The sequence below is a fragment of the Eumetopias jubatus genome, unplaced genomic scaffold (assembly GCF_037043125.1).
Source record: "Eumetopias jubatus isolate StellerSeaLion01/CBP00866 unplaced genomic scaffold, mEumJub1_p1.0 scaffold_11, whole genome shotgun sequence".
NCBI classification, from domain to species: domain Eukaryota; kingdom Metazoa; phylum Chordata; class Mammalia; order Carnivora; family Otariidae; genus Eumetopias; species Eumetopias jubatus.
Window position 1 is genome coordinate 42,196,026 of NW_028274817.1, and position 19,649 is coordinate 42,215,674.

A 19,649-nucleotide genomic window follows, 5' to 3' on the forward strand; every position below is an offset into this window, starting at 1 on the left:
ATAAATAAATTTTTTTAAAAAAAAGAAATGGATGATGTAATATTAATCATATACAACCATGGAAACCCTTAAGGGTTGATGGCCAGAAATACTTTGAGAAATACCAACAAAGGGGACTATTATAATAAAATTTACATAGTTGCCCTCATACAATTTTCTCCTTACTTTTGAAAAGGAAGTAAGATATAATCTTCTCCTGTATAATTCTGTCCATCCTAATGTTCAAGTACTTTAAAAGTTTTAATGAGTGGATAATTGTCCATTCTTCAATTGCTCTTACCAAACCTTCATTTAAACACTGTTACAGAGAAGTTCTCAAAGTCATACCTCCTCTTCAGTATATGTCTGTGTTAAGCAAGTATAGCACTCTTTCCTATGTTATATTGCAAATCTTGCACACAACTAAAATACTGTACAAGACCTATAAATATTGAGATTTATTTGACTAATGCAGAAAGTGCTTTTCAGAAACAACAAACATTTCTCAGATCAGAGGAAATTTTTAATAATATTTTATTCTTATGAAATAAAGAATGTTTATTTCAGTTACCAAATCAAAAGAAACCATTTAAAAGACCCTCCATAATTTAAATTTTTTACAGGGAAGAGATGATCAATATATTTTGCTAAATAACAAATGAAAAAGAATTAAAATAATAAATTATATATAGATATATGTAAATAAATGAAAACAATAAATAAAAAGGGAACTAATTATGAGAAGTCACACCAAAAGGAATGTATTCAAATATACACAGATATAGGTTTTCAGATACATTTGGGTCCTAATTTTGGGAAGTAATTGAGAAGATAATCCCAGTGAAAATTATTGTCTTGACACTTTTGTTGTAAGCCAGTAGAGTGGATTTATTTTTTTTAATTTTATAAAAGATTTTATTTATTTGACAGAGAGAGACATAGAGAGAGGGAACACAAGCAGGGGGAGTGGGAGAGGGAGAAGCAGGCTCTCCGCTGAGCAGAGAGCCCAACGTGGGGCTAGATCCCAGGACCCCAAGATCATGACCTGAGCCGAAGGCAGACGCTTAACGACTGAGCCACCCAGGCGCCTCCAGTAGAGTGGATTTAGTCAATTGATACTGGTATTGGTGGCTATACAAGGGATACATAACAGGATATATATATTGGAGGAAAAAACTGAACAAGATGCCAGATGTTATAGAATTTGCATCTTTGCAAATGTAAATTTTTAAAATCTGGTCATTTTCAATCTGAACATTTTTTCAACCTGAACATTACTCTTAACTAATACCTATACACTTCTACAATATCAAGGTTTATAATGATGACCCCAATATGTCTTCTGAATCATAGAATTATTAAATTAGGATATATTTTTATTTTTTGCAAACTGGTAATCTGGTCTGTTTTTTAACACTTCTAGATTAAGCAGCACATCTTTATCAGGTATCCAAACTTGGGCTCATTCTTTGGCCATCTTAACAGTTTACAGTTAACAGAAATAAAACAGCCAACAGCTGACAAATAAATTTAAGAGTCACGCTATTATAGCAAGAATATCACAAGAGAATTATAATCTAACCAAATTTTTAACCAATGCTACATAGCTCTAATAATTTAAAAAATTTTTCATATTCTGTAGTGAGAAAGAATTACAATGAAGCATGAACGAATGTACCTTTATTTCTGATTGATAGAATGTGGTCTGTTCATATCAGCAAGACAAAAGATATTAGGGGGCACCTGGGTGGCTCAGTCAGTTAAGCATCCAACTCGATTTTGGCTCAGGTCATGATCTCCAGGTCCTTGGATCCAGCCCCGCACATGGTGCTCCCTGCTCAGCGGGGAGTCTGCTTGTCCCTCTCCCTCTGCCCCTCCCCACTCTCGTTCTCTCTCTCCAATAAATAAATAAAATCTTTGAAAAAGATATTAGGAATTGGCTGGGCCTGGTCTTTATCTGAATTAGGTCATAGGTCCAAGTTTGATTTGAGGGGCCCTGCATCTTAACTCACCACTGGCTTCCCCAGAGATGGATGCCAACAATGGGGGAGGGAAGGGAGGACTACAGAGGGCCTTCTTTACTTAGTCCTCTGATAAACCTAAAATAAGAATGAATCTTAGAGAATGTTGTTTGAAGCACAGCCTTAGAGGAGGTGGTTCTTATGCAAGTCATTTATTGAGGAAGTGCTCTCAGGTAAAAGGAATTTCAGAAGGAAGCAGGACAGGGCAAGGGGGAAAACAACTAAGCCAACTGGAGACTAGCTTTAGCCTGACCCCACAAGGAACACTGGAGTAGGATTTGCCCCACAGAATTGGTTTACCTTGAGGCAAAGTGGCTGGCATTATGTACCCTCATCATCATTCATTCATTGACTGCAGGTTGCAGGGGTGTGTAAGGAGAGGAGGTGCTGCAGAGTACTGAGGCTCATATTTTGCAGAGTGCAATTCTCCAGAGAAGGAAGCAGCTGGAGTTAGCAGCTAAAACCCAGAGCTGCAGGGGATGGGTCCATCTGCCCTATAAAGGGGGCCTGAACTGGTCACCAGCAGTGTACATACACTACAATACAGAAACACTGTCATTTGCATGTTAGGACCCCAAATCAGCCATTAAGAAACATGTAACTGAAACATACTACAGAAAGCATTGCAAAACTTGAACACTTAAACTATGTATGATGGTGTTTCTAAAAATAAGAGAATAATTACAGATGCTGGGAACACATCTAGCATTGGGTTTAGGAATATCCTCCCCCCTCACCTATTCTCTTCGCTAAGCCATCGCAGCTGGTGGTGGCTTCAGTGATCAGGACAAGATGCCCAGCAGTGAAAGGACCAGGTTGATTAGGATTTAATGTGGGTGAAGTCTCTGGAACGGTGATATGTAGTTTAGGGTGAAAGGAGCTATAAAGGCAAGGTCTCTTGTCTGTGTCTGAGATCTGCACCCCAACATCCCCCTTTTCTTTATTTCTACTGGCCTTAGAGACACCCTTGTCTGCTTGTCTGTCTTCTGACAACGCTTCTGCCTTGCACCAAGATTTCTATCTTTCCTAGCCTCTGGAACTGAACTTCTTGCAGCTTTACCCCTACACTGACATTTTCTAATAGCTTCATAGCTAGAAATAATGAAGAAGATTAAGTAAAATGCCTTCCCCTGCTATCTCTCTTCCTTTTTCTTTTTAAATTTAACCTCTTTAAGTAGAAGACCACGCCCGGTCATGTATGCTATTATGGGCATTAGGGGGAAAAAAAGACAAGAAGTTGATTCTTCTGTAATTCAAGCCCAGAGGTTTCCTGGGTGTACAGAATAATGGATTCTGAAGCGCCAAGAGGGATTGAAGAAGGTCAGGGATCAGCAGAAGTGGTAGAGGGTGGGGACAAGGCAGTACTTGGTTTACCTTCAGGAAAATCGGGAATTTACCTTCTCCTTCCCCAGTCTCTTTACCGTCACCAGTCTGTCTGCTGGAAAAACCATTATAAACTGCCTGAGGATAGATAAGTTGGGAAGCAGTAGTAGGTGGGTGTGAAGCAAGAATAACAAGACCCTGTGTACTGGAGGCTCTTGAAAGAAAGGAGGTAATTCCTTTTTTGTTTTAATGAGGGGAAAGGAGATTTCCCCATGCTCTTGGGCTGAGGCAGAAATACCTGATTCTATGAATTGCAAATGTGGAAATAACTACCACTTTGGCTGGAGTCAGAATAGTATATTACAGTCTCTTGGTGCTGTCCTAAAACAAGCATGATCTTTGATAATATCCAAGCTTTACAGGATGGTCAGGTGAGGTGGGGATCCTGCATCTTTATCTCTGGTGGCTTTAGGCAGTAATGGGGCCTGTGTAGCACAGTGGGGCACAATAAGTGAGCTGGTTATGACTATTGCTAATTTGCTCATCTCCTTTGCTGCCAGCTTTCAAGAGAGAGACCCTTGCTTTATTGCCTGCTGCCCTTCTACCTCTGAAGAGAACCTAGACTTCCTCACCTGCACAGATATTGAAGCAATTCTTAGGGGAAAAAAGAGCACTCAAAAATACTTTATTGCCATATTCTCAGTGATATTTGAAAGGGACATATATATTTGAGTTTATCTGAGTTTAAGTCTTGGCTCTATTTATTACTGACTCTGTGACCACGGGAAAGTTATAGAGTTATCTGCTATCTCACTGACCTGAATTTTCTTAGCTGCTTTAGAAAAACAAAGAGGAGGAAAGGGAAGGATAATATTTGTAACTACCACCAATAATTACGAGGATTAAACAACAACAAAAAACCCAACAAAATGGGTTTAAAGCAATTAATACAGTACTTGGTCCATAGATGCCCACACGTTAACCATTATTATCATTTAGTATTTATTAGCTAGAAGGCCTTAGCTGAGATGACATCACCCTCAAAGTCAATAATTAACATTTCTATTTCAATATACTGCTTAACTCTGTGCGAGGCAATGTTCTAGGTGCGGCTCACATGCGAACTTATAAAATTCTCACTACAACTCTAGACGTACGTACTACTCATATCAATCCTACAGATGTAGAAGCCAAGGAATAGCGTGCTTAAATCACTTGCCTAAGATTCCGCGTTTGTAGAGTGAGATTCAAACCCAGAAAGCCAGGTTTAGAAAGTACCTGCTCTTAACCATTGAGGTAAGCAGTTAAACAATCAAACCAAAGGAGATGGGGAACGTAGGATAGAAAGGGCACAGGTTCAAGGTGAAAAATCATAAACTACAAAGTTCAAGTTTCGGCTGGTCCGGAAGCTTAAAGGCATCATTATGAACTATTCAGGTTGTAAACAAGTAAATTAAGCTCCTATTTAAAAATGACTGGTAAACTTACAGGTCAATTTACAAGCAAATTGAGAAAATGTTCAATGGATGACTATGACTAAGAGGACAGGCCTGGTCTTTTATTTCTTTTACCAGATAAGTTACCTGTATCTCCCAGCAAAGGAATCCGCGCACAAGAAGGCGTCGATGGGACAATGAGCTCAGACACGAAAGGGTTAATGGTTAACCCCTCTTTTTTTGCGGGGCGGGGGGAGAACGGATGGGGAAAACGAAGGCGAAGAGGATTGTGGGGATCCCGTTTTACGTCGCCCCGTGGGCTCCTGGGAAATATCCTGTGTGTGTGTCTCTCTATTATGACCGACTCGTAGTGAAGGCCACGGCAAGCTGGGATCTGGTTAATGCCGCCGCAGTTGCTCTCCGGGGCCGCAAGGCAGGGGCCGTCGGCCGCTGCCTGGAGAGCGGATGAGGTGGAGGTCTGTAAGCACTTCTTTTCGGCTGAAGGCATAGGCACATCCTGCCTCCAGCCGCACAGGGAGAGGGGAACGGAAGTGAGAGGGGACAAGGAGTAGGGGGAACTGACAGATTGACGGACCAGTGGCGAGACTTGATTGCGTACTTGTCGGAGAGGGAAGTGTAATGTGTTGTGTAGTGCTGTTGAGACGCGTGAATATTCTGGTTACTTGGATATGGGGGAAGCGGCGAACAGATGAATGGGGGGTAATGTAAATTACCCAGAATTAATGTAATGTAATGTAAATTACACCAGCATTCATAGATGCTGGTGTCCAGAAGGCCAGCATCTATGAATCGTACCTATACGGGATGATTTTATGGAATTATTTTAATGGATCCCTGGTTTCAGATTTTACTTTTGATGGGTTGATTCCCTTTAACAAATTACCAAGTACCCAGTCTGTGCTGGGTACTGTACTAAAGGCTCTGGATGAGGAAAGGAGTTAGCCATTATTTTCGACATTTAAAGCCTGCTAGTTAACGATATGTATTTGGAGATAGTCAATTGCAATATAAGAAGAGAGAGATACATCAAGTGTTTTGAAAACCTGCTGGGGGCCACCAAACTTACCTGAGGGTGCAATCCGAGACAGTCTTTGATGTGATGATTTGACATATACTTTGAAGATAATATAAGTGGGGCAAAACTAAAATTTTCCAAGCCTATTTAGTTCAGGAGCAGCAGCTACCTGGAGAACTGAGGAACACTCTTAAGGCCCAAGCTAGTTCATTACTGGTAAGAGCAGTTGTCCATCACAATGGCACTTCCAGGGCCCCTGCTGGAGAATCAGTCTTACTTGAGAACAGGGCCTCCCTTTGCACATGTAGCCTGCAAGCTCTGGGTAGAACTACAGTGCAGGACACAAGGCCTCTCTGCCCTAAGCATTTGAAACATCTCTGTGCCTGTTCTTTGGTTTTCCAGCAAATTCAGTTCACAGAATTGTGCATCCACCTAGAATCCTAAGCAATGTTTTAAGACTTCCGATTCATTAAACCTACTGCTTTGTTTACCAGAGAAACAAAAGTGTAGCGGACAATCGAAGTCAGTGGTTCTCAAACTTTCTTGTGCATCTGAATCCGCTGGAGGGCTTGTTAAAACACAGATTGCTGGGTCCTACCCACAGAGTTGCTGATTCCGTGGGTCTTGGGTTGAGCCCCCCAATTTACATTTCTAACATTCTCTGGAGATGCTGATGCTACCGGTTCTTGAGACCACACTAGGAGAACTACTGGTCTAAACAGAACTAACATTAAACTGTAAAGGACATCTCTAGGGAAAACCAGAGACACTCCTAAAGGTTAGACATGTCTGAGTTAACTCTCAGTAGATACGAAATGGATTTGTTTTTGTTGTTCATTTGTATGCTTTCAATGAAGGAACAAAGATGAATCTTCCTGAACTAAAAACAAGGCTGGCACCAGTTTTTTTCTTCCCAAATAAGTATAAGATTTCCTTGTACCATAAATTGTTTAAAAAACAACATAGCTATTTTCAGATGCCTTGCTCAGTTATATTCAGGTACTAGGTATTACAATGGAACTCACACCCCAGCTTGTGTCATCACCAAAATCCCTGAAGTGTTCCTAATTTCTCGTAATAAACTATGTTTGCTTTTAAACGTAAAAAAAAAAAAAGTGACAATCTAATCAATAGAGATTAGTATAAGGAGCTAGAATTGAGGTTTGATGAATAGTTGTTTTTTTTTTCCATCCACAATGAAACCCCACCATTCTCAGAAGAAACAATCAGTTTATTCACTGTAGAGTGCAGATAGAACCAGAAATCTTACTGTGCCAAAGCTTAATTTGAAACCTTCCTTTAGGGAACGGCCTAGACAGGCTCTTGGAGGGAGACAGTCCACATTTCTACCTAATCTCCAAACCCCTCCCATGAGCCTAAAAAAAGGCCAAGACACATTTTTAGGAATGACAGTAACCATTCTAGACCCCTAGCAATGTTGGATCCCACATCTCTCCCCAGGCCAGTTATGAAACAAAACTGCAAAACCAAACATGCACACATAAAACACCAAAAAAAATCCAAATGCACTGGCCTGAGTCTATTATGAGTCTTTGTAGGGACCAGCAAGATGCTAGGATTATCAGTACTCTGGATGTTTCAGCAATCTAAGGATCTGTCATATCCACAACCCAAGGCAGTCAGCAGTACACTGTATGGGAGGAAAAAATTTTCCTCTACCCTCTTAGGGTTCCTCATTGAGTCTTTAAATTGACAAAGATAGACTAACAGGAGAGAAGCATACAAGTGTATTTAAGTTTTATATGACACAGGAACCTTTATAAGGAAATTAAGACCCTAAGAAACATACCTAAATATTTTATGCTAGGTTTGATGAAGAGTGGACAGTCATGGAGGAATATGATAATGAGTATGAAGCAAGCATAGTAAATGGGAGGAAACTTAGCAAGGGCCTGTTTTTTAGGATTCTCTCAGCATCCCTTTGTCTTTGAAGATAAAGATACACTTTCCTTCATGCTATCAGGAGGCCACCTCTCATGTGAGCGTTTTATGACCTGTTTCAGAGGACAGGAGGTCAAAATGAGCTTTCTGCTTCTGCCATTTTTTCCAAATCCTTTAGCTTAAATCATTCAATATGCCAAAGTGCCATATTTTGGGATAGCATTTCCTGAGCCCCCTCAACACTCATATACATGACTCTTGAATATTAATCAAATTTTGCAGGTGGTCAGTGAGACTCTCACTTATTATATTTGTGCAATGATTCCTCCTCTCCACACCAGTTCTCATCTCTACTTAATCACCTAAACTTACAAGAGAGTATATTTTTCTATGAAATGAAGGGGTGCCTGGGTGGCTCAGTCAGTTAAGCATCTGACTCTTGATTTCGGCTCAGGTCATGATCTCAGTGTTGGGCATGGAGCCTGCTTAAGATTCTCTCTTCCTCTCCCTCTGTCTCTCCCCCTTACTCGCACACATGCTCTCTCTCAAAAAAAAAAAAAAAAAAAAAAGAAAGAAAGAAAGAAGAAAACAAACTTATGTTAGTTTGAACTATGCGTCACTGTGTCCTAAGTGATTCCTAGGTAGAAATGATTTAATTTTGTTGCTTGAGCACTCAGTATTTCACAATCTCTGAGAGTGGACAGATAGAAGGGAATTTTGGGCCATGTAATACATATGATTACTCCACAATTCAAATTCAGATAGGACTGTTTCCAATTCAAATTTCCTGGTTGCTGCAGCTGATTCTCTAAACAACTAAATCAGTAAGTGTCTCTAACCTGAGTTAGAGTAGGGTTTCGGATCAGGCACTTAACCACAAGGCTATGGAGGTTATTTGGAATTGCCTTTCTAAGGATGAGAGTCCCTACATAAAGTGAGTGAGAACTGTAAAATAAATTAGAGAAAAATAAAGAACTCACTAGGAGGAGGAGAAGGAGGCAGAAATATATTCTAGAGTCTGGCATCTGAAACTGAAAAGCGAGTTGGCAGGTGCATACCTGCTTAGCTTTTCCCACAGCAGAAGCAGAGGCTTAAGCACCTGTAGCCTGCAGCCAGGTTGTCCTTAGATCCTGTGACCATCATGGGGACAGAGCAGCTATTGCCTCTGTTATCATGATAACTTTCCTGCACTTGATAAGGCGATGAGGAAACCTGGAGGACTTAATCTCATGTAAATATAATTTTTAACTATATGGTCATTTTAATAGCTTTTGGAGGTCTGAGTAATGCATATAATTGTCTTCCAAAACTGCATTGTAAAAGAGCCAAATCCAAAGTCTAACTGAAAGCTGGAGTTCAGCAGATCAGAAGTGACCTCGCGAGAAATATGTTCTCTAATTTCAAGGTCCTCAGAGGAGTTGTCAGTGCCCTCCAGCTAAAGACCACCAGAAACATACCTGTGGTTGAATAAGTTGGGTTGATTACTCACTACATCGAGGGAGAGTGCCAATCATTGGGAACTTGCAGCATGTCTCAAAGGGTGTTAGAAAGGATTTATTATAGGTTTTGGACTTGTGTTGGGTGATTTTGGGGAGGATTTAAAGAAGTGAGGCTTTGCTCTGGAATGGATTCTGTTAGGAAGTTGCAGAGTATAGGGGTAATGCTATAATTGGGTATCTTCGTTAATCTTATCTAGAGGGAGGCTAGACTAGAAGGAGGCTAATTGGTAAAGTAGCAGTGGTGGCCATTAGCCAGGATAGAAGGATGTTTGGTCATTTTGTGGTTTGGTCAAAGTTCATGTTCTGCCTCTTTTCAGACCTAACTATGCAGTGGTCTTGCTTTTGTCTCGGTCACAGTGATGACATAGTGGCCTTGTCTGATGTCAGTGGCCCATGAAATTGTTTTATGCCAAGAACACCAAGGCCTAGCTGTGAGGACTAGGCCAGCTGCTTTTTGTCAGTGGCTGCTTTTCTCCTCAGAGTGATCAGTGCTGGGCCCAACAGCCTGTAGGGAACCAAATTCCATTTCTGCCAGGAGCCGTATATAGCAGGAAGATGGTTAGATGTGCTGAAGAGGAAAGATTGAGCAGTGGATGTCGATATGGATGAAAGTCTTCTGGTTACCCTCTAGTAGAACTTAAAAGCCTCAGTGAAAATAATAGTCTCCTGAGGTTGTTTTTCCTTAAACAAACAAAAATATCAGATCAGAGTATACTTAAGCAAGAGAAGTAGATGGGCGAATGTAGCAGAATTTTTCAAAGATGGCCACAACAGTATCTCCCATTCCACATTCTTCTACAATGTGATCTTGCCACCGTTCCATTGAGAATTAGGGTTGATGTACCCTCTGCTTTGAATCTGGGCAGACTTTGATTGTACTGACCAATAGAATAGGGAGAAATGAGACCTGTGACTTCTGAGGCGAAGCCATAAGAGGCAGTGCAGCTTCTGCCTTATTTACAAGGACGTTGACCTGTAGAGTCCTGAGCTGCCTTGTAAGAAGTCTGACTACCCTGAGGCTGCCATACTTTGAGAAAGTCCAGGCCCATGTTGAGGCCACCTATAGGTCTTCCAGTCAGCAGTCCCAGCTGAGGTTCCACCTAATAGCCAACATTCAACAGGAGACCTGTGAATAAAGATACCCCTAGATGATTAAAGCTCCCAGCCATTGAGTCTCCCACTGAGGCCCCAGAGAGCATGGAGCAGAATCAAGCTATCCCTGCCATACTCTGTCTGAGTTCCTGAACCACAGAATCAGAGAGGAGAATAAAACGATTGTTTTTTAATGCCACTGTTTTGGATTGGTTTATCGCAAAGCAGTAGTGATCCAATCAGAGGTAGAAATTTTGGTTAAAACAGAAGGGATGGAGTGAAAGGAGCAAAGAAGGTAATTGGTAGAGGGAACACAGGATAGTGACAAAGCATTTAGCTTTGCTAATGTTGCTGGGCTCTTTGGTCCCAGAGACCCAGAGTGTCCAGAAGTGGACAGAAGGAAGCGTGGAACAAGAGGTTACCCAGTACGCTAAAAGAAGCTTCTGCAGATAATTTGCACCTCCTTTTAAAATAATATCTTTTTTTAAAGATTTTATTTATTTGTCAGAGAGAGAGAGAGCACAAGTTGGGGGAGCGGCAGGCAGAGGGAGAAACAGGCTCCCCGCTTGAGTAAGGAGGCAATGCTGGGCTGGATCCCAGGACACTGGGATCATGACCTGAGCCCAAGGCAGTTGCTTAACTGAGCCACCCAGGCGTCCCTTAAGATAAGATATTGAACTATTTATTTAACTGAAATTTTTGTGTAAAATTAACGAAGTGTGTGTGGGGTTTTTCCCTAAGGAAAAAAAGGAGTAATATTAACACTAGCAAACTACTCGATGAATAACAAAATTTGATATTATAATCGCCTATGGTAACAATCCTTTGAAAAAAATCCCACTAATCATTTTCAGTCACGTGTTATTTATACAAATCATTTTGGGGACGCCTGGGCGGCTCAGTCGGTTAAGCGTCTGCCTTTGGCTTAGGTCATGATCCTGGGGTCCCGGGATTGAACCCCACATCGGGATCCCTGCTCAGCAGAGAGCCTGCTCTTCTCCCTGCCCCTCACCCCACTCATGCTCGCTCGCTCATGCTCTCTCTCTCAAATAAATAAAATATAATAATAATAATTTCAGTTTTACTGTGGTTATGTGAAGGTTTGCTTCAGTATACTTTATTTGAGGTATTTAGGTAAGACAATTTGATGGCATTAATGTTGAAACTGTCTGTGACGACTTAGCTCTTTAATCTTCCTTGGTAACAGTACTTAGTAACGAAGGGGTAAGGGACATTTGCTCTTCTCTATTTCATTGTATGAGGTCAGATGAAAACACAAACAATATTGTTTCCAGTGACATGTATGGAAGTTTTATTCTTTAATTTGGCAGAATCTGGTTCACTTTTAAAGCCTCCATATGTGTCTATATGTTACACACACAAATAGCTCTTGCTGGGTAAGTCAGTCGGTAAGTTAGAAGTCCCAGTACTGTACTGGAATTATGTAATCAGTGAGCACTCAAAGATACTGATTATAAATGTTGAATACAGTTGTCAACTGACCTCATGGTTATGGGCCAAATACAAAATGTTGCAGCCTCTTGTTTCATTGTAAAAATGCTTGTGAATTTGGTGTTTGGCTCATTCAGGGTGTTCCAGCCAGACAGGACTACTCTGCGCTCCCCCATGGGAGCCTTGATTGTCTGGGTCCTGCTACTAGATCTGTTTATGCCCTCTAGGTGCATTCTACCTTGAAAAGGACTTCTGTCCATTCACACATACCTGAATCTTATCTAACATTCAAGACCCAAAGTCAGCAACACTTCTTTGATTGTCTGGGTCCTGCTACTAGATCTTGCCCTATTTCTTTTCTGTCACCTTCAATCTTCAGTTTTGCATAATAGTTATTTGGGTGCATGTCTGGCCTTCCTGCTGGTCTGTGAACTCCTGGAAAACAGTCTGTATTTGATTGATTTGTGGGTTCACCATAGGTCCATGATGGGTGTTTTCATCTTGAGGATCTGTAGAGAGAGCACCTAAGCCCGGAGATGCTAGTGAAGATCACGTATCTTCACATTAGTGGCAGAAGTAGGTACCAGAACTCAGATCTCTGAATTCACAGTTTGGTGTTCCCCACTAGACGAAGGAGAAAAAGGAGCAAAAAGGGGAAGAAGAAAAGCAGGAAGAAGTAGTATGCTTCATGAGGGCAAAACTTTGTGTCTGTTTTGTTCACTGCTTCATCCCCAGTGCCTAGAACAGTGCCTGGCACATAACAGGTGCTCGATACATATTTACTGACATAATAAGTGATGGATGTAAGTAGGCATTCATGTACCCGGATGATAACAACAGTCTTTAAGGGTGTGGGTATTGCTTACTTGATCTCAGGGTCATGAATTTGAGCCCCACGTTGGGCAGAGAGATTACTTAAAAAAAATAAAATAAAATACTGTTTAAAAAAATAAAACATGTGGCAGAGGAAGTGGGAATAAGAATCCCACTTTGGCCCCAGTCCAGTCCTAAGCCACATGGTTTATAAGAACCACTCCATCTGAGGAGTTAAGGGGGCTTGCCCAGATTAAGAACACAGACTCTGGAGTAAGACTTCCTGTGTTGGAATCTGAGCTCCACGCTCTATAGGCTTTGATGACCCAGGGCAAGTTGTTTAATCTATGCTGCAGTTTCCTCATCTGTAAAATAGAGGAGAGGGTTGTTAGGATTTGCAGAGTTAATATATGTAAAGCACTGAGAATGGTGCCTGGTAAATAGTAAGTGCTGTTTAAAGTTAGGTATTGGGGTGCTTGGGTGGCTCAGTTGGTTAAGCATCTGCCTTTGGCTCAGGTCATGATCCCAGAGTCCTGAGATCGAGCCCCATGTTGGGCTCCCTGCTCAGTGGGGAGCCTGCTTCTCCCTCTGCCACTCCCCTTGCTTGTGCACACTCTCTCTGTCAAATAAATAAATAAAATATTTTTTAAAAAATGTTAGTTATTATTATATCTGTAATTATTAACATTAAAATTATTAAATCAGATCCTTGTGTGTATGCACCATCAGAAGGCTGGAGGGGAGGGGCGCCTGGGTGGCTCAGTCGTTAAGCGTCTGCCTTCAGCTCAGATCATGATCCCAGGGTCCTGGGATCAAGCCCTGCATCGGGCTCCCTGCTCCGCAGGAAGCCTGCTTCTCCCTCTCCCACTCCTCCTGCTTGTGTTCCCTCTCTCGCTGTCTCTCTCCGTCAAATAAATAAATAAAATTAAAAAAAAAAGAAGGCTGGAGGGGAGATATGAGTGGTACCCTACATATGTAACAAATAGGTGTTAGAGAAGCAAAACATGAGCAATTAAGGAATTATATCTAAGAGTGTTTTCGGGAGCTTTATTTTGGTTGCTTTAATCCTTTACTAAAAACAAATCTCAGTTACATGTTGCTTGTGCTTTTGGAGTCATATCTAAGACACCGTTGCCTAATCTAGGATTACAAAGATTTACACCTGTGTTCTCTTCTAGTTTTGTGTTTTTATCTCTTACATTTAGGTCTTTGATCCATTTTGAGTTAATTTTTGCATATGGTGTGAAGTAGGAGTCCAACTTCATTCTTTTGCATGTGGATATCTAGGTGTCCCAGCACCATTTGTTGAAAATACTATTTTTTTTTTCCTGTTGAATGGTCTTGGCACCCTTGTTAAAAATCAACGGCCATAAAGGTCTGAGTTTATTTCTGGATTCTTAGTTCTATTCCACTGATCAATATATTTATCCTATGCCAGTACCAATCTTAATTACCATAGCTTTGGAGTAATTTTGCAAATCATGAGCTGTGAGTCCTCCCACTTTATTATTTTTTTTTCAAGATTGTTTTGACCATTCTGGCTTCTTTGCATTTCTATGTGAAGTGTAGGATCATCTCATTAAGTTCTGAAATAAAAGACTACTGGGATTTTGATACAGATTGCATTGAATATGTAGATCTGTATATTTATTTCAACTTTATTTTGTTTCAGTATACAACTTTTACACTTCTTTTGTTAAACTAATTCCTAAGTATTTTTTTTCCTTTAAAATCTGTATTTTCTGAATGGTCACAATAAGTGAAAATCAACAAAATTTAATGGAAAAACAAAGATTACATATTTATATACAAGTGTGACATTAGACCTACTAGAATAAACAGATTCTAATATGAGGCAATATACAAAGATATTTAACAATGAAATACAAGTTAATACCACTGAGGTGGCAGGATGGGTACTCTCATGTACTACTGTGGAGCTGGGTTTGTGAATTATTATGAATATTATTGTATATTATTCTTATAAAATATTTGTATATTACTATTTGTATAATCTGCTTTTGTAGAAGCATCTCTAAACAACTTTGTGAACAGTTTATGCTTTATAATCTGATATAACTTCCCTTCTATCCTAAGTGAATGATCAGAGAAGAACACAAAGATTCATGAATGAGGGTACTTGCTGCAGAAATTACTAATAACAGTGTAAAAGGATAACTACAACAGCCAGGAATTTGTCAAATGAATTATAGTTAACCTAAAATATGAAATATTAATAAGTCATTAAATATCCAGTTTTCAGGAAAACATTCAAGATACTAATGTATCCCTAGAACTTAAAACAGTGCCTGGTACATGATATTAAGCCCTCTAAACATTTGTCAAATGAAAGAATATATCATTAAATGGAGGAGGGTACAAAATCACTTTTTCACTATAATCCACATTCCCTCGTAAGCATAATTTGGATGGATAGATAGACTGGTGCCTATGTATAGAAAAAGATCTGAAATGCTCAGAATTGTTTAAAATGGTTAATTTGGGGTGGTGGGTTTATACATTGTTTTTATATTCTTTATTTCTTCCTTTATTTAAAAAATCTTCTACGAGTCCCTGGTGTGATTCCGTCCTGCGCGGCCGTTTTGTGGAACAGTAGTCGTTTATCTCCGTCTGCCTTCTCTTCCACCTAAGTGCGTGCCACCACCCCATGGAAGATTCGATGGACATGGACATGAGCCCCCTGAGGCCCCAGAACTATTTTTTCGGTTGTGAACTAAAGGCTGACAAGGATTATCACTTTAAGGTGGATAATGATGAAAATGAGCACCAGTTATCTTTAAGAACGGTCAGTTTAGGAGCTGGTGCAAAGGATGAATTGCACATTGTTGAAGCAGAGGCAATGAATTATGAAGGCAGTCCAATTAAAGTCACACTGGCAACTTTGAAAATGTCTGTACAGCCAACGGTTTCTCTTGGGGGCTTTGAAATAACACCACCTGTGGTCTTACGGTTGAAATGTGGTTCAGGGCCTGTGCATATTAGTGGACAGCACTTAGTAGCTGTGGAGGAAGATGCAGAGTCAGAAGATGAAGAGGAAGAGGACGTGAAACTCCTTAGTATATCTGGAAAGCGTTCTGCTCCTGGAAGTGGTAGCAAGGTTCCACAGAAAAAAGTAAAACTTGCTGCTGATGAAGATGATGATGAAGATGACGACGATGATGATGATGATGAAGATGATGATGATGATGATTTTGATGATGAGGAAGCTGAAGAAAAGGCTCCAGTAAAGAAATCTATACGAGATACTCCAGCCAAAAATGCACAAAAATCAAACCAGAATGGAAAAGACTCAAAACCGTCAACACCAAGAACAAAAGGTCAAGAATCTTTCAAAAAACAGGAAAACACGCCCAAAACACCGAAAGGACCTAGTTCTGTAGAAGACATTAAAGCAAAAATGCAAGCAAGTATAGAAAAAGGTGGTTCTCTTCCCAAAGTGGAAGCCAAGTTCATCAATTATGTGAAGAATTGCTTCTGGATGACTGACCAAGAGGCTATTCAAGATCTCTGGCAGTGGAGGAAGTCTCTTTAAGAAAATAGTTTAAACAGTTTGTTAAAATTTTCCGTCTTATTTCTTTTCTGTAACAGTTGATATCTGGCTGTCCTTTTTATAATGCAGAGTGAGAACTTTCCCTACCGTGTCTGATAAATGTTGTCCAGGTTCCATTGCCAAGAATGTGTTGTCCAAAATGCCTGTTTAGTTTTTAAAGATGGAACTCCACCCTTTGCTTGGTTTTAAGTATGTATGGAATGTTATGATAGGACATAGTAGTAGTGGTGGTCAGACAAATGGAAATGGTGGGGAGACAAAAATATACATGTGAAATAAACTCAGTATTTAAAAAAAAAAAATCTACGATAAATATTCACCAGTTCTATAATCAGAGTGATCTTTTTAAGTGTACGTTAGAAATATAAATCACCAATCCTTTCAGTGCTATTTCTTGCTGGCCTTGACTCCTTCTCTCTATTGGATCTCTTGAGTGTTTATGGGATCAATTAGTTGAGTTTAAAAAACATTTGCTGATGTTCTGTTAGGTGTCTTCCATGATTTGCTTGAATGCTCCTTCAAATGTTCTCTCTTATGATCAAGGGAACAGTCTTCTGGAGGCATATGGCTCCTTTCTTTATCCATCAGGTCCAAAGTGATACGAGCCACTTCCAATTGTCAGCAAAGAGCTCAATCTCGGGTCTCTATTCTAATTCCTAAGTATTTTTATGCTATTGTAAATGGACTTGTTTTATTAATTTTATTTCCTGTTTGGAGTGTTATTGTTAGTGTATAGAAATGCAGTTGATTTTTGTATGTTGACCTTGTATCTTGCAACCTTGCTGAATTTATTAGTTATAATAGTATTTTTGTGGATTTCTTAAGATTTTCTATATACAAGATCATGCCACCTATAAATAGAGGTAGTTTTACTTCTTCTTCTCCAATATGGATGCTTGTTATTTCTTTTTCTCTCTTCATTGCCCTGCCTTGCATAGAGTGAGTGCTCACCAAAAGGCAGCCATATTTTTATCTGAGTCCAGCCACAAATCCAGATACTGAAATGCACAAAGCCTGGAAACCACATAGATGTGGTCAGAATCTACACTGTTTTTGAATACTCTCTACAATTGCCTTGTTTATTTCTGTTCTTTTTTCTTTTTTTTTGAGAGAGAGAGCATGAACGAGAGTGTGAGCCAGAGGAGGGGAAGAGGGAGAGGGAGAGAGAATCTTAAGCAGGCTCCATACTCCACATGGAACCTGATGCTGGGCTTTATCTCAGGACCCTGAGATCATGACCTGAGCTGAAATCAAGAGTCAGATGCTTAACTGAACTGAGCCACCCAGGTGCCCCTATTTCTGTTCTGTTTATCTTTAGAATTTGGTAGCATCTTTGAAAATGCCAGCATGTTTTGTTCATGTTAGGAAGAATCATGGAGTGTTTTTTGTTTATATCTAAGACAACACATTAAAGGGAGAGCACTTATTTTGGAGGCAAAGGGTGTGAAAGAGGTAGTGATCCAGCAGAGAGAATTCCAGGGACTAGGTGAGATTCAGAGGGATGAGGTCTTGATCAGTTTAACCTCCTACTAGGAGATTCTACTACCTGAGCTTTTCTCTCCTTGGGTTTCAGAGGTCCAAGGTTTTTATTTATTCAGTCATCAAACAGACATTGGGAAGTGGTGTGGGTTTAGTAGTATTTTTTTTTTTAAACTAAAGCATGGGCTCTGGACCCAGGTCAGGCTTGAATGTGAGTTCTATCTAGCATTTCCTAGCTCTGTGACTTTGGCCAACTTACCTAACTTGTCTGTGCCTCTGTTGCTTCATTTGTAACATGAGGATAATAACATTACCTAATATAACCTTCATGGATTTGTTGTTAAGAGTTAAATGAGTTAGGGATGCCTGGGTGGCTCAGTTGGTTAAGCTGAGCCTTCTGCTCAGGTCATGGTCCCGGGGTCCTGGATCAAGTCACCCATTGGCCTCCTTGCTCAGCAGGGCTTCTGCTTCCCCCTTTCCCTCTCCCTCTGCCTCTCCCCTCTGCTCATGCTCTCTCTCTCTCAAATGAATAAATAAAATCTTTAGAAAAAGAGTTAAATGAGTTAATGCATATATACATAAAGGACTTAGATAAGTTCCTGGCATATATTAAGTGTGCAACAAATGTTAAATATTTTTATAGTGGGTGGGAAGGTAGCTATTTTAACTCTGTTTACATGTTTAATTCTGTTTATATGCTCAACTAATTTTGTTCATTGTTGATATGAGGGATATGATATGATATATGCTCAACTTTGAGCAGTTCAAGGAACGTTTCATTGAGAGGGACTGTTCCCTTCCAGAATTTTCAGTGTAGAACCAGGAGAGCTGACTGCATCCAGGAAAGGTAAAGCAATATGCCAAAGAGCCACAAGGTGGCAGTATTGCCAAGGGATTCAAACAGCAGAGGAAACGACCAGCCCTTTCCATCCAAGAGTTCCTTTATATCTGAAACAGTTTTTCTGTCCACAAAATTTCAAACCATGATTTCTTTCCCAGTGTTCTGCTGGTCTTGGAGCACTGCCATTCCTGCCCAAGGCTGCTTGGGCGCCCTTTGGCGCTCTTAGCCACTCTATCTTTACTGAGCAGAGGAGAGAAATGGAGGCTGAATATGTCAGTTCTTTGGATGTTGGGTTTCAAATTCTCCCACCACTGACTTGCTGTTGCTTCTGCTATGTCCCCATAGATGGAGGTAAATGGCTGAGGGGAGAAGCAAAACTAACATTTTTAAGACAGCAAGCACTATATCAGCAATTTTATATAATCACTTCATTGAACTGCCACGAAACCCTGAGAGATTAATTTTGTCATTTACTTTATCCCTCTGCTTCAGCAATTATTATTATTGCTTCAGCAATTATTAACATAGCTGTGGCCAGTTGTACTTCGCTATACCCCCACTCAACACCACTGGATTATTTTCAGGCAAATTTCATATTTCATTGCATTCTTTCATTTTTAAGTACTTTCTTACATACCTCTAAAAGATAAGGACTTTTTAACACACGACAATACCATTATAACACTAAAAAAAAAAAAAAGTAATAATACCTTAACATCATAAAATATCTAACCAGTGTTTAAATTTACCTGGTTGTCTCACTGTTAAAAATTGCATTTACTTTATTCAAAGTAGGGTCCAAACAAGACCCATAGATTGCATTCATTTGATACGTGAGCTGTGAACCATTTTACATGGAGAGAAACTGAGGATCAGAGAAGATCATCTGTTCAGTTCAAAAACAATTCTCTACTGAATCAGATCTGGTACCATATGTTGGGGATACAAAGATTAGGAAGGCACAAGTCTTTGCTCTCAGGGAACTCGTCTTGTGCTTCTGTAATGCTCTGTGAATGTATCATAGGACTTATCACATTATGCTATTAATATGTGGTTATGTATCTGTCTTTCCACAGAAGAATGGCAAATTCCTTAAAAGGCAAGGGCCATTTTATGGTCAACATTATATTACTAAAACCTAGCATAGTCCCTAGTACATAGTAGGTATTTAACAACTGGGGAGTGGGAAGTGGTAATTTTGTCTG

At 40.0% G+C, this 19,649-nt stretch overlaps 1 pseudogene; it reads left to right on the top strand.

The window, feature by feature from the left end:
* The first annotated feature begins 15,136 nt into the window (after positions 1 to 15,136).
* On the top strand, positions 15,137 to 16,420 carry LOC114203862 (nucleophosmin pseudogene; annotated as a pseudogene).
* The last annotated feature ends 3,229 nt before the right edge of the window (positions 16,421 to 19,649 follow it).